General features: G+C 47.3%; 1 non-coding gene across 1 annotated transcript; it reads right to left on the bottom strand.

Moving 5' to 3' along the window:
* Positions 1-10,143: 10,143 nt before the first annotated feature.
* Positions 10,144-10,216, bottom strand: TRNAY-GUA (transfer RNA tyrosine (anticodon GUA)). The gene has a single exon. It is a non-coding gene; the product is annotated as a tRNA-Tyr (tRNA).
* Positions 10,217-18,202: the final 7,986 nt, after the last annotated feature.

Below are 18,202 nucleotides of genomic sequence, written 5' to 3'. Positions count from 1 at the left end.
TAAACGTCCCGGCGCAGTCGCTAGAATTGACCAGCCCACGTAATGAATCATAACAGTAGAGCAGCAAGAAGGAATGGCGGAAATTGAAATAGTGCGAAGACATAAGAGCGGAAGCAATGAAACGGACAAGATGAGCGCTTTCTTTGTCCTCCGAGCTTGTTTGTCTCCGTCCCAGAGTATTTGCGCTATTTCCATTTCCGTCATGCCTTACCGACAAGCCCAAATTTCCGCTCTTGAAGAAGACGGAAAAGAATGCTTCTAATATACCGGCCCAAGTACCGTAATATCAGGTCTGCAGTCCACAGACTACGCGTTTCAATGTTAAATTTTTACGCTATGGGGAGAACCTATATACTGCTACGTACAATACCTTAATTTTGAGTTCAAAATCGCCTATTATACTTGTAGCGCGCCTTGCCTAGCGAAATTCTCATAATCACGATTTTTTTTCTGCCCATTCCTTCGCTGTATTTACGGTTCTTGACGTCGCCCAGTTTACTGCGGCTGTGCGGGTGATTACCGGCGCTAGCAGCCGCCTCTGTGCGAAGAATATCACGTGCCTTCTCCTTACAACCCGAATGGAAAGTATGGGACTGGTCACCGGCGCCTGACACCATCAGGCATGCGCGTAGGCCCGCAGGCACTATCACAAGCGGCCAACGCAATGTTATGCTGTTGTGTGTTTGGCCTCACAGGAAGGAAGGCTGCGAAGTCAGTGAGTGCTGCAGGCGCCCACTCTAAAAAAAAAAAGCGTGAAGGGGCAGCGAAGAGGAGCCGTCTGTGTGTATGGAAATTATAGAGCTTGACGGCCTCAACGGCTAAGACATTGAAGATTATTGCGGGTTGTGAGACTGCATACTTTTTTTTGTAGCTAGTGAAAAAAGAAAGTACGCTCGACATAGCAAAAACGAAGATGAGCATTGACATTTAGGCGCCCTTAACGTGTCCGCGCACTATGCACTCGGTCACTGTGGACTATGCATCGGGCGTGGCCAATTCAGCAAAAAATGAATGTGACTTTTAACCAGAATTGAGCCTCGCAGACCACCCACCAGGTGCAACCTGTACACCGTAAATTATGGTACTCGTCTTTTTCTCTGAATGCCTGCCTGACACTCCGTGATTTAAGCTCGTTTGATTTGTGGCATGGTTTGTTGTGGTCCTAGAATAGTTTTCCGTCGTCTCTCGCTATAGATTCTGTCATGCGGAAGTCCAGCAAGTCGTGATTGTTGGACTTTTCTGTGTCGTGTCCGTGTTCGTTCTTCGTTCGTCCTGTCCACTCTTGTGCCTTGTATCATCGAGCCAGCAAGTCGTGCCGTGCTGCAGCATGGGTGGCTGCATGAAATGACCTCTTCGTTCTTTTAAGCACAGGAACGGCAATCAATGCATAGCTTTGCACACTTTGTACGGACGTCATGAAATCAACTATAACCACCCCTGCCGGGTACACCCCTCAGGAAGTCTGTCACGCTGCTCATCGTAACAACTGAGCACAGATACTTCAATTCCTCAGGGCGTTGTCCGCGGAGTTTTCATTGTCTTTCAATTCGCGGTGCAAAAACCCTGGACAACAATTCATAAGATGTCGCACCAATAACGGCGATGTCTGTAAACCTCACTGAGCAATGCAGTCCTGAACACTCTAAAGACGAACACGCCTATATGGGAGTAAAAAGAAAATAAGCTGTCCTCTAGCTCACTCCCTCTCATAAAAGAGAGTTCGCTAGAGTACAGCTTGCTCTCTTTTCACTCCTGTCTGTTTAGAGTGTAGGGTCAACAAACGAATAGCTGCCCCTGTTCTGCGTGCAGTCCGGGAATGCACATTGAGCCAATAAAATTGCGGTGTTCATTTGCGTGAAAAAGGTTGCTTAATAAATATTAATAAGGCTATTGTTATCAAGGGATGCGTTTTAATGTGTTGTTGAAATGTGTAATGTGAAATGTGAAATGTGTTGTAATGTGTAATGTGTTGTTGAAAATATTTACGCTCCAGTGGACTAAGACAAGAGTAGCGATTTCCAACTAATTGCGCAGCAACACAATTATATTTCCCTATTCCCTCTTGCATTAGAATCAAGTCTTCGCTGTTGCTTTGCAACGTGGCCGGAATAGTGACCCTCACTCGACGTAAGCACCAACGACCACACGCCGCAAATACGCGGCCAGGAGGGACGGAATTCGTTAATTTTTGCTAAAGTCCTTAACCACTTGCGGACGGCCAAGCTCCTTACTATCGCTGTCTTCTACATTCCTCGCATGTTCCGTTTGCTCTTGGGATTCGAAGCGAAGGAATGAGCTTTTTCTTGCGCACGAGAAGGGTGGATAAGGGCTGCCGCATTTGTTTCTACGGCAGCTAGTTAAGCGCTGGAGCCACCTTAAGAGCGCCCGTAATCCGTTCACTCTTGCTCTTAGTTGCGCACGCCTTGCTTCGCATTTGCCTTTTCAGTTCGACGCTCCGTGTGTGGCTCGCTTATGAGGAGATTTCTCCAGCAAGGAGCCGATCTTTGCGCCGATAGGCACAAACAGAGAGAGGGTTGATGAGCTTTTATTGAGCGTCGATTTCTACGTGGCTCCCCAGCGACACAAAGCACCGACGAAGGCCCGGTGCGTGATACGCCACCGGAAGACTGAAACCGGAAATCGTCGCATCCATGGGCCCAATAAACGCGCATCTTCAAACATTAAGGGTTCAGGTAAGAGTGTTTCTAGTTTTATTCAGTCAGGGGCACTACCACACTCCGGCTCTCGTCTATTCTTCGGGTCGTTCGTGGCAGCAATTATCGTCGCCCAAGCGCCTCCTCGCCGCATCGAGTTTGCCGGAGCCAATGCCGTTGCGTGTGACCACGCAGACAAAGATGAGCAACGCATTGCTATTTGCGAGCATGCTGAGCACAACCACAATATAAGGCGCCTTTCTGAGGATGCGATTAACCGAGGTGAACAAATCTCGGAGTATTTCAAAGCCTTGGTGTGGGTAAGTAGCAATTTTTTTTTTTTTACGGCAGCCGTTAATGGCACTTTTGCAGTACTTCCTGAAGGCCAAGTTAGCCGCTGGGGATGCAGTGCCCGTAAGTTGGGGAGAAGGAAGTGGTGTATGGACTGTGCCTGTGTGATCTGAACGCGGGTGTTCGAGACGGCAGTCTCAAGGAGTGGGGAAGAGGAAGGAGCAGTAGAGTTTAGACCTTTAGGAACGGGTCGACAGTTTCTCCGACAACTGTGCCACGGTCCCGGACAGATGTCGCTGTGAGATACGTCACGCAGCCGCAACAGTGCCTTACACTGTTCCTTTCTTGACACGGCCGAGTGAAAGCCCTCGGCCTCGCACCTCCGTCCTCTTCCTGCCCATTACGCGCTTCGCTGGAGCCGCTAAGCTAATGCGCCAGCCGAGGAGGACCCTTGCTCTCGTCGGTAATAGGAGAAACGCTAGCTGATTTTTCTCACGGGTTTTTTTTTTTTTTCTCTTGTTACAGAGGCTCAGGGGACCATGTTCGCCCGTCTATACGCAAGTTGCTGCTCCACATTCCCGCGCGCGTTCGCATTAAACGAAAAAGAGCCCGCTTTCCGACGCGAAACGCTCAAATTACGTCTTTCTCAGAGCTCAAAAGCTAAAGCTGAGGAGAGAAATTAGGAAGAAAAAAAAGTACCTCAACGTTAACTGGCGTATCGCGATATGATGCAGGAGGCCAACAGGAGGCATAAAACGCGGCTGACTGATCAGGTTTTGGTAGCAAGTGCAAGCGCTGCCAGCGCGCGATTCTTTGTGCTTCATACGTACCGCTTTGTTCTCAATGAAGAGATCACAGTAGCCAGGTTAGGTCCCTCCTCCTTTACACCGTGTCGCCTGCAGCCAACGCTTGAATCCAGGTACTGCATTACGATAAAGCATGCGGGACGCAGTGTTTGTGGCACACAACGACTGCGCTCGAATGGCAGTGAGAGGGCGCACATTTTGTAGAATCGCCAGCGCGGGGCTACGTACACAAGTTTTGTTTACGTACCCAGCGAAGCGGATCTGCGGACAGCCGTCAATATTACCACGGCGAAAGCTTGTACTTGTGTGTTTATAACCGCACTAATCCAGCGGATTCACATGCGTACGCTATACGCCCACGTTATGCACATGCATAAAGCAAATGTGCCCCGTGCTTCGAAATCAATTGGCGCTTGATTGGTGCAAGATGCCATTCATAGTGCTCCAACTGTATTAAGGTTGCCGCCAGGCAATTCTCACTTGAACGGCTGGCAACGAGGATCACATGTATAGAAACTCCATGAACAAATTGGAGTGGACACCTAAGCTCCGCCTTAAAGGATGACGCGATAGCTAATTAGTTAGTGCCCATATAGGCAGTATTAGTCACACGCTACTTAACATCCATAGATGCCTAGGAGTCCTCATGCCACTCCTGAAGAAGTGGTGCAACGGTTAAAGCGATACTCCGATGTCTTGGGATGGCAGGTACTGCCACCTGTGGGGGCTTGTGAGACCAAGATTGCTCTTCCCGAGCAACCCCTAGCGGCCAATCATTAATTTAACTGCCACCTGCAGCAGTGCGCGATTCGCTCACTATCCGGTGGGAAGGTTGTGATGACGCCGCAAAGGTCACGTGACCTATGTAGCCCACCTGCCTCCTATAGGTTGCTTCTCTGGGGAGTTTCGTGGATATTTCGCTCACGGTCGGCGACGCCGACGGCGACGCCCGGATTTTCTGCGACACGACCTCTTTAACAGTATCGCTTTAAACGCATAAAATCATCACCGTGAAGATCGTTTTATTCTGAGAGAAGACAATTTAAAAAAACCTTCACCTCATTTTTTTCCTGGTCATATTTGGGAGTAACCTCGCATTTGAAAAAAAAAATAATTCCGTGTCCCTTCCAGCGGCCAACAAAGCCGTCATTACATAGTGCAAATTACATAAAGGTTAGCTGTGACATTCCTGTCCATCAGCTGTTCCTGTGTAGCGGAGGGGGTCCTTTTCAACGTCCCGGATGTGCTCTGTATTCGTAAGCCTATAGTTCCTTCAGGGGGGAATCTCTCTTCCAGCAGCCTTGTTATCGAACACGTAGTACGAATCCGATTTTGAAATGAGAGGCCCCGAAGCGGGAATTGACGGGTACATTGTAGTCCTATGCGCCAACCTCTACTCATGATGAGGACTACACCGGGCACGTCGAATCGGCGGGGAATAAAGTCGAAACCCCGCATGCTGCACGAATACGTGACCAAAATGCGAAAGTAGAGAGTGTCCAGACAAGCGGACAGGTAATAAAGAAGTGTTGCATAGGGTGAAAAGTAGTAGGGCGAGAGCTATTAAATAATAATGATAGCATTGTTATTCGTGCCAACCGAAATACAATCTAACGATAACCAGGCCTACCAAAGCCCCATAGGGCTTGAGTGGAAGCGCATGGCAGGCCGTCCCAATATGCTCATCCCAAAGATATAAAAGTACGGAAGTTGTAACAAACCCGACAGAGTAGATAAAGCAAGAAATGGAAATCGCATAACGAAATATCTTCAAATTATGAGACACTGCACTGCTGAAAGAATGACAGCACTGGTTCCACGCTACAAAAGAAGCGAAAGAAAATCGCTTCATTAAAGGGCTACACGTTAAGCGCCTAAAAGATCCTGGGTATGAAGCTCCAGAGCGCGATGGTCATCCAATTTGATCCGACGCCAGCCAGGTACATACTCCAAGTAGAAGGGGATGTGGAGAGGGTAAGAAGAGAGTTCGGGGGGCACTGAAAGGGACAGTGCTCAGTTGGCATAGGTTGAGGGGCAGCTGGGGCAGGAGGGTTCAAACCGCATGCGAAAGAGACGCAGACGAGCTTAAGTGAGAAGGGTGTTGGTGTGAAGCTTGCGGAGAATAAGACTCTGGGCGACGCTGAGTAGAGGGTCTGGTTGGGACAGAATCACGGAGCTGTGTGTAGTGTGCCCCGGTTATAGCTCAGAGCCTCGTCACCGGTCGGAGGGCTTGACCAGGGCATCGCGGGCGCCCGGATGAAAGTTTCGTGGGTGAGCTCGCAGACCAGCTCACATCAGTTGCACACCTCCGACCCGTACAGTCAATCTTCTACCTCTGACAATCTGGAAATTTTCCCCGTCCTGCACACCATCATCTTATTCACTGCAAGAGTACAGTGTGAAGATTTTAAAGCGGGCGGCGATGAAAAAATAGTGTTTTTTTTTTCATCCCCGATATTCTCAGAGAAAATTTCAGCAGATTGGAAAATTGTAAGACGCTGTTATGAAAATACTGAAGGCAATGGTCCATTCTTGTCGAACGTAGCAAAATCTTTCTTTTAAAGCGGTTCCTTCGATCGCATCGAACAGTTAAGAATGCCATAGAAAACCGATCGGAACGCTTTTGACGATAGGAAAAACGTTAACAGGGGAAAAAATACAAGATATAGTGAAATCTTATATTTATAGTGAAATGTATAGTTACAGTTATAGTTATAGTTATATTTATAGTGAGATCTTTGTTATAGTGAAATCTTACATTATATGAAAAAATGTTTTCATAAACGGTTCCTCGCTCAAATACTTTTGTCCATTATTGTTGGGTATGCGGATTAAATTTTTTTTTATTAGACGGAATACGCTGGGCTATTCAAACACTAAGGAAACATGATACTGACGTGTACGCTTGCCATACCGTGCGCAGCAGTCAGGGTATCGTGTGACGCTACTTGGGCCTATACTCTCGCGCAGAAACGTAAAGGACAGTAAACTGGCTGTGTTTCATAATTTCCAAACATTTTAAACATATCGACGTCACTATCTGTGAACACATCACAGGCAATATTCTTTAAAGGACAATTCGAACATATAAATCCAATTTTGTTCTTAGTACAAATATATTCCATGCTTCTTTCTGTCTATGCTGTTGTTTAAGCAGACAAGGGAAGGGGGATGAGGGGCTCGTTATAAATATGAGAGAAGCCAACAGCCACAGAAACCAAGGAGCACAGGGGATTTTTAATTAATTAATTTTTTTTTGTGGTGTTGATCAAGTAAAAATATTACTGAATATGTTGTCGCTTAAAGCTAGTTGATTAGAAAAGCAGAAGAAAAAACAACCACATGCCGCCGGTGGGATCCGAACCCACGACCTCCGAATTACGCGTCCGGTGCTCTACCTCTGAGCTACGGCGACGGCTGTCAAACCTTCTGCTTTCGGGGGTATTTATGTTTACAAATAACCTAGCCTTGAGAGTGTTCACCAGCGCCACCCACGTTCGTAAGCGGCGGACGTGGAACGTCCTGAGTTACCGCTGGTGTGACGTAGAACGCCATCGAACGGCGAGGGTGGAAGCTGCGTGAGAACCCTCTTATGCTTCCTATGGCGTCAAGGCTGCCAGAACCGAGGCCCTCGCTAAGCAATTAAGCAAACAAGAGAAGGGGGATGAGGGGCTCGTTATAAATATGAGAGAAGCCAACAGCCACAGAAACCAAGGTGCACAGGGGATTTTTAATTAATTAATTTTTTTTTTGTAAACATAAATACCCCCGAAAGCAGAAGGTTTGACAGCCGTCACCGTAGCTCAGAGGTAAAGCACCGGACGCGTAATTCGGAGGTCGTGGGTTCGGATCCCACCGGCGGCATGTGGTTGTTTTTTCTTCTGCTTTTCTAATCAATTAGCTTTAAGCGATAACATATTCAGTAATATTCTTACTTGATCAACACCACAAAAAAAAAATAATTAATTAAAAATCCCCTGTGCTCCTTGGTTTCTGTGGCTGTTGGTTTCTCTCATATGCTGTTGTTTGTACGGCATGCAAAAGGCGCATGTTTTGCTGACAAAATCGGATTTAAAAAATTCCTCGCCAGTCAATTCACGTTCGTGACGTCAAGGCTGAAAATGTATTGCGTGATCCCCATTCGGAAGTGAACGGAGATGTAGCCTAGCTCCAGGAATCGGTGTACAAAACTGTATTGGCATTACCGCAGTTGGCTGTCGAAACTGCCTGTGCTGAAGACACCGGCATTCTATCTACTGGCATTTTCTAGCCCGTAACAGCTCCATTTTCAGTAAAAGTTGCTTTGCCACTGTATTGTGATTTAGTTTGTTTTTCTCCCACCCTGCTGAAATCCCCAAAATGTGGCGTTGCAGTGCCTACAATTACTATTAATAAAAAAAATGACAAAGAATGTTTACACTACATTCCAATCAGTGCGAAAGCACGGATTTGTGCTACGTGGAAAACGATGAGCGGGCAGCGCCGCGGAACGGAGAGCTCGCGCTTCTTTTTTATTTTAAGCGATGTTGATTGCCTCCGAAAGAGACGATAATGCTAGGGTCTGAACCTCCGGATTACTGCCTTCGCACTAATAATAAAAGTAGCGTCACTGTCCTAATAATGCGCCAGCCTATGGATACAAACCGGGTTCCATTTGTGTTCAGCGCCCATTTAGGAGTAAAACCAATGCCAGTTAAACAATGCCCGTACGTCGGATGTTTCAGCGGATGCTTCCAAAAACTTCCCAAAATATGGAGGTCGGAATAGCAAGAAAATCTTTTTAAGGAACAAATTGCCAACCCCGGCAGATTAGTTACTAAAAAATCATCCTATTTATGTGCGTAATTTTAAAAATTCACTGACCTTTTTATTGCCAAAGTTTGGTGGTAGGTGCCAATGGCGAGTTTGCAGCCAGGGGCAAGGCGATGCAGTATCAGTTTTCTGAAACGAAACAAAAAGTAAATTTTTAAGACCCTAGAGCATGAGAAAATTCAGTCCTTTTTTTTTTTTTGCACGAAAGTGGAGCTCAGCGCATGAGGGAAGCAGTATACGTTCAGTGAAAACGCAATGTTCGCTGTAGTGACACGTTGCAATGCCTACGGCGTACATTTCGAACTGCCAGCACTATTGTACCAGAGGATGCTCTTTAATGTGCTTCGTCGCACCGTGCAAGCACAGAGACAGTCGCGCTGCCAACTCTGTGGGCAGGCGGTCTGGATCTGGCGCCGAAGTCATGGCAACACTTCACCAGCGGACGTCACGCTTCCACTAGGCTTCCTACGCGCCTCACGCGCCGAGTTAAGGTTGTGTGCGGAAAAAAATAAACGCAATATTTCCCCCCGCTCTGCAGGGCTTCGATGAATTTATCCTTCGTCTCAAAAACATTATCTTATTATCTTGTCTTATCTTTATCGCATTATCTTTGCCGTGGCTACGAACTCTCTACTCGCACCACAACAGTTTGTTACCTAAAAAGTTAACTACTATATGTAAGTTAATTGACAAGTCAATCAGTATGATTTTTACATAACTGACATCCGCCGAGGCAGAGAGTATGTTGGGGAAAAAAAATAGTTTAAAGGCTCTATTTTTAAGAATTTCCGAGTGCTCGTTGAAACACCCGGTATAAACGCACAATATAGACTGAAGCATGTATAAAAGCCATACTGACAGAAAAGGCATAATATATATAATATTATATACCACACACAAAACAGCGCTAAGTCTTTAAGATACATGAGCAAGATGAGAAATCACTGAAAAAAATAGGCGAAGATGTATTACTTCTGGTGTATTCGTAGCTGCATGACAGCAAGTGGTATAGTACGCAAAAAAAAAGGCAATTTAGCTCGCTCATTTTTTAAGTGTTATGAAGGCACGTCAACTGTGTTTTAGATGTCGTAACATTAATAGGTTCCGCTTAAAATCACTTCATAAGCCTTAATTGCTGCTCTCTGCAGGGCAGTAATTGTATTGGTGTAGTTACTACGCGTGAAATTCGCATGTGAAATTTTACAGGAACACCTTATTACCTCATGTGTTTGTAGTGCAATAGCATTAGGAGCTGTTCATGCCTTTGTCGGAAGTGACGTCAATACCGGTCTGGCAATGTCACTTCTACCCAGCCAATGGAAATCATCCGCACTGGTGACGCCACTTTCCTCTATCCAATAGGCGACGACATATTTTTCCCCAATGACGCTTCTAACGCTGTCGCATTAATAGCAGCGTCATAAGTATGTTGAATCAATGAAACAATCGCAGTGCTAGCAAACATGACGGAAGCCAACAGCCACCGAAACCAAGGAGCATAGGGTATATGTCTCTTTATTTTTGATTGATAGTTTTTATCAATGGGAGATTAATAAAAGCAGAAGAAAAAAATGACCGCATGCCGCTGATGGGATCCGAACCCATGACCTCCGAATTTACAGTCCGGTGCTTTACCAACTGAGCTACAGCGACGGCTGTCCAGTCTTCTGCTTTCGGGGGTAATTATGTGTAGTGTAACCGAACCTCGAGAATGTTCACCAGCGCCACCCTCGTTCATAGCGGCGGACGTAGTACGTCCTGTATTATATACATGCGCATAGTTTTGTATACAGAAATAGAACATGCAGCAGTTCATGATGTCTCTCGACTCAGACCCAAGAGAGTCCGGTGTAGCGTATGCAGGCGAAACGTTGAATCTTACCAATACGAGGTCTCTTAGAAAAGTATCCGACTATTTTTTTTTTTCGAACACCTGATGGATATGAAACAAGAGCGCTTGCATCAGGCGACCTTGAACCTTCATGCGCATGCACGAATTTTTTCCCGCCTGCCGATCGCATCAGTCGCTGGGACGCAGCATTTGAGTGAGGCAATGCGCAGTGCTCTCGTCGGTTTTTTATCGCAAGCAAAATGGCGGAGTGAAAGGAGCAGCGCTACTGCATCAAAATTTTGCCATAAACTGGGTGACAGCCAAGTGGAAACCATTCGAAATATTAAGACGGCTTTCGGTGACGATGCTATGAGCAGCACACAGATTAAGCAGTGGTGCAATTTATTTAAAGATGGCCGCACATCGGTGGAGAATGAGCCACGCTCCAATCGGCCATCAACATGCCAAAATGACCAGGTCAATGCCGAACTGAACGCTGTGGTGATGCGGGACCGTCGTGTGACTATCCGAGAAATTGAGGAAGAGGTGGACATGAGCAATTTTTCCGCACATTCCATTATCACCGAAGATTTGGCCATGGAGAGAGTTGCGGCGAAATTCGTGCCGAAGCTGCTCACGGTGGAGCAAAAGCAGCTTCGTGCATAAGGCTCACAGGACACGCTGGATTCCGCAAACAGTGACCCCGACTTCATCAACATCATAATCACTGGTGACGAGTCTTGGGTGTACGGGTACGACCCGGAAACCAGATCCCAGTAGTCACAGTGGAAACATTCCACGTCACCAAGACTTAAGAAGGCCCGCCAAGTGCGCAGCAATGTGAAAGTGATGCTGACTGCTTTCTTTTACACCCTCTGTGTGGCAGACCACGAGTACGCACTCCACAGGGTCAAACAATGACCAAAGAGTACTACAGGGATGTCCTCCGTTGGCTACGTGATGCTGTGCGGCGCAAGAACCCGGAGTTGAGGTCAACAGGAAAGTGGCGCATCCATCACGACAATGCTCCTGCACATTCCTCGCACTTGATTCAGACTTTTTTGGCGAAAAAACAGACTCCTGTAGTTCAACAGACTCCTTACTCTCCTGATATGACCCCTGCGATTTCTGGCTGGTTCCCAAAATCAAAAGGCCATTGAAAGGAGCGTGATTTCAGACAAGGAAGAACATTATGGCTGCAACGACAGCTGAGCTAAACTCCATTCCGAAAGGGGCCTTTTCAGAATACTTTCCACAATGGCAGCACCGCTGGGAGAAGTGTGTGGAGTCCCAAGTAGACTACTTTGAAGCTGACTAGGTTTGCAACGCTCCAGTTATGCAAGTTTTTTTTCTACGGCCAAAGGTCGGATACTTTTCTAACAGACCTCGTATAATGGTGGAGCGCAATAACAAAGTAGGAGGTAGAGAAGCTAGCAGCATGGTGACATGCTCGGCAAAAAACTAAATACTATTAAAACACGTCACAATAGCGCCTTCGCCAAAGGCAAAGACAAAACAGAGCCAGCCGAAATTCCAAAATTAATCAATACGCAGGCGGTTAGTGGGATGATAAATGACGTAATCATGTATCGCGCGAGATTCAGCAAGCATTGAAACACAGAGGATGCTTGAAACAGAAATCTAAGAATTGAGCACGGGTGCACATCGGGTGTTCTATCTGCGTCAGATGACACGCGAACAAGAGAACTGAAACACGAACTGAAAAAGAGGGAGATAATGGCACTACGGAAGCAGAATACTAGAGCGGTTAATTTTCAAATCGAAGGCGTAACGACCGCCCTTTGGAAGTATTAACGGGCCACGCCTATACATCCTCTCCAGCCGCTAATATTTTTTCTTGTTTGTTCTCGTGTTTCAGTTGTTTTATTCGCGTTTCATTTGACGCTGCTGGTACGTAATAAGAAATAGCCAGAAGCTTCAGTACCGATTAGCATAAGATATATAACGCGGCAGGATAATTCCGGGTGGATCTGTAATGTCGGCAACTTATTCACTGGCATAACAATAAAAATATAGCTTCCAGTTGTAGCCTATGAGGCCGCAGTGGACTGCTCGCAGACGACGCAGAGGGCAAAATTGGCAGGAGAGTAATATCATGCAGATTTCCCGATAGACGACGATGTGGTGCTGCGAAAGCACAAACTCATGTGTACAAAATGTCTCGTGACCGCAAGAGTGCAAAAAGCGGGAAGAAATGCTGACAACACAACAGGAGGACAATGTGAAAGATTTGAAAGTCATTGACCGAATTTAACTATACCGTATTTCCTTGAATATAGCACGACCACTATTCCAACGCGAAGGTCGCTATTGCGGGAGCGAAACACTGGAAAGTAAATGGATGTAACGCAAGACACGAGGCCACAATAAACTGAAAGTTGCGTAAAGATTTATAAAAGTTAGTACCTAAAAAACTGCAATTACTATGCTTCTTCCTGATAGGGACCTTAGCAAAGTACGTTATAGTTGCTACCACCGTTACTACATGAACGTCTAACGAGCCCTTTGTTCTTCAAGAGAGCCGCGGAACGGATTAACAGGCAATGCCAACACGACGTTAAGCACGAAGTCCCGTTGCGCCATCATTGCGTCGATCAAGAGCTTTACAGACCCTGCATAAAAATCAAAACTTCCAGACGCTAAACGGACCGTACGCTGAGCCACGCCTCCCGAACGTCACTGACCGTTCTCGGCAACATTTAAGCCAGCCGTCGCCTAGCGCCTGGAAGCTTGGAAAAATTGCGCGGCCGCACGCGAATTCCATGTCGCCGTATCGTGCACCAGGTACTGAGAGGAGGTACTGAGAGGAGCCCACGGAGTCCTGGACTGAGGACACCGCCTGAAGAGAACGACGGCATACCAAGCTAACATTGAGTAAAGTTTTTTTCGCCCTACGTACACCCGTAGAGGATTACTGCTGTTAACGTCAGTGGCTCTGCGGACGCTGAGGGTGTCTGCCGAACTTTTATGCCACAAAGGCGCCGCGGTGGCTCAGTGGTTATGGTGCTCGGCTGCTGACCCAAAAGACGCGGGTTCGATCCCGGCCGCGGCGGCTGGAATTTCTTTGGAGGAGTGTACTGTGCGATGTCAGTGCTCGTTAAAGAACCCCAGGTGGTCGAAATTTCCGGAGCCCTTCACTACGGCGTCTCTCATAGCCTTAGTCGCTTTGGGACGTTAAACCCCATAAACCAAACCTTTTATGCCACAAAATGAAAGTCTTTACGTCTCGCATGTTCTATAGCGCGTTCCTCGAAGCATGGAATTTGCACTCGGTACGCACGCAAGTGTGTCGCCACTGCTCCGATATTTTATAATAAGGGAGTAATTACTCATTTGAGATATTTGATGCGCTGTGTCGGTCACCTTAGTTGAATGTTGGAGACTCGGAGTTTCGATTGGTAGAAAAAAAATGGTAGGGTTTCAGCGCAGTTAAACCGAGTAGACGTGCGGAAGCATGTGTTTAGCCTGGTTTGCTGATGGTTTCTCCTTGCTGGGTCGGCCCGACTGGCGACGGTGTTAGACTCAGGTTAAGCTCTGATCGAGGTTAAGCAGTCCTGATGTTCTCTCTCTTTCAACAGGCAATGGCCAGGTGCGAGCTTTCTCCACTCTGCTTGGGTAGAGGTACACTGTGGCAGCGCTAAGAATACCTGAAGGTCTCGCACGCTTTCCAACGCTCGCAAGCAATCTACACTCGTATGCGATAGCACTGGCAGATTATACCGCATCAGATATGGCACTAGTTCAATTACTCTAATTAACTTACTGAAATTTAATTATATTTCCCGGAATCTCTAACGTAATGAACTACTTTTCTGGTCTAGTAATTTAATAATATAATGAATTACTTTATGGTAGTAATTACGCGGCAAAAGTAATTAGCCAGAACAGCAGCTTGGGGTTGTTGGTGATCCATCTCGAAGTAACAGCGCAAAAAAACATAGACAGGACACATAGAAAAAGAAGACACCACGAGCGCTGACTTACAACAAGTTTATTTCGAGGAAAACATTGCCTGATATACTGCTTACACTCAGCACGTGACACAGATACGTGACTTGTGCCACCCGTGTCATCACTTCCCCCCAGAGTCATCGCGCGTACAACAGCTCCAGTTCTTTTGTTGTCAAAAGTACAGATGGCTTGCTGATACAATCGTCTCCAAGCTTTATTATCTCGGCTGCCTCAATTTTCTCGCGAACGAGCTGATCGGTGTGCTTTTCTATCACATTGCACTGTGCATACTCAGCCGAGCAGGTTTTTGATGGGCAATCCCTAACATGAATTCCAATATGCCTGCGTGCTTGTTCGACGTTGATTTTATGCTCTTTCAGCCTTTCGTTGGTGCATCTGCCTGTCTGGCCTATTCACTTCTTCCCACATTTCACCGGAAGGGAATAAACAACGCCTTCCGCGCATTCCACGAAGCGGGTCTGGTGGTTTGTTGTGCACCCGCGCAGTTTTTCCGGCTCTTCGGCGTTCACGCGCCGGCAAAGGCTTTTTAGTTTTCTCGGGGCTGTGAGCACGACATTAACACCAGCTCTTCGAAAAGTAATTCATTCCTTTCGAAATTGCTTGGATTAAGATACACCACTGCTCTTTGTATCGGCAAAGCATTGGTCTCTCCTACGCCCTGTCCCCGAAAGCAAGAACTAGAGAGAGAATTGAGTAGGACCGTGCGTAAGGGATCGCCAGTGTCCACTGCAGTCGGGTCGTTGCCTGCGGGTGTGCGAGGAATTCAAGTTTGCGGGCAGGCGAGCAGAGGGACATCCACGTCTCACGCCCGGACGCTGTTGACTTGGTTCTCGTTAGTCTTTACGTAAGATGTTCGTAGCGCTGGCCCAGCACCTGTCGTCCGGCAGTCTTAAAACAAATGCTACAAATGAGGTACAGCGCGAACGGCGGTTAGCCGCCAACGAGTAGCCAGTAATTTGGAAGGTCGCGTTGTTGCCCAAAAGCGGAGCCGACACGCAGGCCTCTCAGGTTTGTGGAGGGGGGGGGGGGGGGGGGGGGGGGCCTTGGGCCGTAGCAGTTCGACGGCGCATCGCACGACGAAAGACAGATGCTCCAGAGACGGACATGAAGGGAGGGGGGGGAGGGGGGGGGGGCGCTGCCGCATCTGTGTGCGCAGCCGCATCTCAGCATTGTTCCTGTTGTCGACGTCTTTTCGTGTGTTTGTGCTGTAACCATGAGCAACAGTGCCTAACGACTTCGTGTAACGGGAACAGGCGGAAATGCGCATGGCGCTAGCATTACCGAACGTAAGCTGCCGAGGACGATTCCCGGGACCACCGAAGCAATAAATAACCTGCTTCGGATGCTTCACTCGGTGGATACGGCACCGGGCAGCAAGGCGTTAGGTTCGCTGCTCGTTTGTGTCTTGAGCGGTGACAAGTGTTCGGCCATGCTTCTGTTTTCGTTCTTTTGTTGGAGTTGTCTTATTTCTTTTTTTATGGCCGGTGCTGTAGGAAAGAAGAGGGATGAGGGGATAGTTGGCTGGGAAATAATTTGGCTAGAAGAGCAAAGAATGTGCGCGTCGTGTTTGGAGAGAGCTCGGTGTTTCTTTCGCCCTGTTCAGCTTGTTATTTTTTGCATGCCTGAAAACCAGACAGCAATTTAAAAGTAATTGCGTTACCTTTCGGGTGTAATTGTAATGCAATGTCATTAATTTTTGTAGCAGTAATTGGTAAGGTAATTTATTTACATTCGCGCGATTTCAGGTACTTTTCATTTACTTTTCAAAAGTAATTTTGCCGTGTATGTACCGCATGTAACCTATAGCGAAGCGCCAGGCCATGACGTCACCGTGATGCGGTGGCGCTGGCGTCAGCGGTGACTTTCGTTGTGTAGGAAAAAGGCGGGACTTTCCGCATTCGGTGTGCAACGCTTGCGTGTTTTTTAACATAATTCGCGACATGCAGGCAAATTGTGGTGCGGGGCTGGTTGAGCCGCAAGGCGGAAGAAAAGAAGCGGCATAATCCTCCACAAGTTTATATTGCGGTGATAGGAGCGAAGGTAGTGCACTACAGCAAAAGCGACGGGCAGCAGGAGTGCATCGAAATTTGATCAGTTGGTACTCGTCTCTTAATTCGCATGGTTGCTCTTTGGTCGTGCGGCGAACAGCGCAAGAATCAACGCCTGCAACTTGTTCGCGTTCTGCCGTGCTCCCAGCATGAGAAAGTTAGACGCAATATTCCGTGTGTGCGTGTGGTCGTCAACTGAGCGCAGGGGGGGGGGGGGGGCGTTTTCAGATGCCAGTCACTAGGACTGTGTGGCGAGTATCTCTTCGCGCAAAAAAGAAAACATGCAGAACAGCTGCTGCCAGTCACATTCAGCGCTCACAGAGAGCCGCTAAGCGCGACGTTTGAAGCAGCACCGGACTCTGGTAGTAGCCCGTACGACGCGTAGTTTTTTATCTTCAACAAGTGTGCCTTTTCAACACTGGTCTTGAATTAAACGTCATTAGGACCTCGGCAAAGTAACGCACTGTTATTTCCCAGATTCCCTGAATTTTGCCAACCCAGGGAGACCAGAACTTGGCGAACGCAGCAAATACTGCACCAGAAGCCATTCTGGTCAAGCAGAATGCGCGCACTTGAATGCAAATTAAGAAGAAAAAAAAGAAACAGAATGCTTTGAAATACTTAGCTCGGCAAAGAGAGCGTAAATTTCGTTTCAAGCTTGAAGAAAACGTCTATGCATGCGCTTGTGCGGCTCTCCCAAAGCCAAGAGAGGAAAAGAGATCACTCTTGCGGACCTTCGTACATTACCAGTGCAGCGAGACTTCGACACTGTTTGTTAATGTCTGTTTTATCAAGCACAATGAAGCACTTAAGTTCGCTGCGCACTCGACAAAGTTCAAGCGGACAAACAGATCGCCTTTGCCTTATTCAAAGTGACAGTATGATTTAAGTGTCCAGTAATTTTCCACGTTCTCCGGGCTGAAATGGCTCGGATAAAACGGGAAGAACATCACAATGTTCGCCATGTGAAAGAGCTCCTTCGCGTCGTGCATGTCGTCGTCCTACTTCTTGCACTAGCGGTCGGGTATGCTGAGTCGATCCCGAAGTTGGGAACTGCGGACGATTAGTTTCTCTCTGTACCTCGAGCTTTTTCGATTACATTTCATCAGTCAACGTATTCGCCCGAAGGAGTCGCGCTGTTAGTTGCTGCCAACTAGGAGCGGAGAAGGAAGTCTACTCAGCGTTCCGCCTCGTAATTCCTTCTGTCCAACACGTTGAAAAAGTGCCCAATTACTCTCCAGGCGTGAGCAGAAATGCTCCTAACCAGACACGCGCATGCTTTAAAGCCTTCCCAAATGCGAAATGGTTTCGAAGGCAACGTCGCTTGCCCAGTGTAGGCATTCTGCGTTTTTGACTACACCCCGTGTCGCTGCCGACTGCAGCGCCACCTTTGTTTACGAACATGACGCATGTCTTGCGCCTGGTATAGCTGAAGCAAGCAGCGGTCTGACGGATCCCATTCGAAGTCTGCAACGTAACCAAGGACACGTCGAAGTTTAGCAAGTCTTTTCAACCAACGTTGAAAAAAATTCACCAAAAAACTGCACATGCCCAGAAATTCTGGACAAGCGCACTTTTCAACACAAAGTTTCATGCATTTTCATATATCGTAAGATTCCACTATAACGATCAATATATCCTCGGATATCCCCTCGTCAGGCTTTGATTTCTTGCTATTAACATTTTTGTTGCCGTCACAGACGTTTCCCATTGGGTTTCTGACACGCATCTAAAGAATAGACGATAACCTTCAATATTTCCATAACA

Source organism: Amblyomma mixtum, chromosome 3, assembly GCF_055824585.1.
Source record: "Amblyomma mixtum isolate Tamu chromosome 3, ASM5582458v1, whole genome shotgun sequence".
In the NCBI taxonomy this organism is placed as follows: Eukaryota; Metazoa; Arthropoda; class Arachnida; order Ixodida; family Ixodidae; genus Amblyomma; species Amblyomma mixtum.
This window is presented reverse-complemented; position numbering and strand designations above follow the sequence as displayed.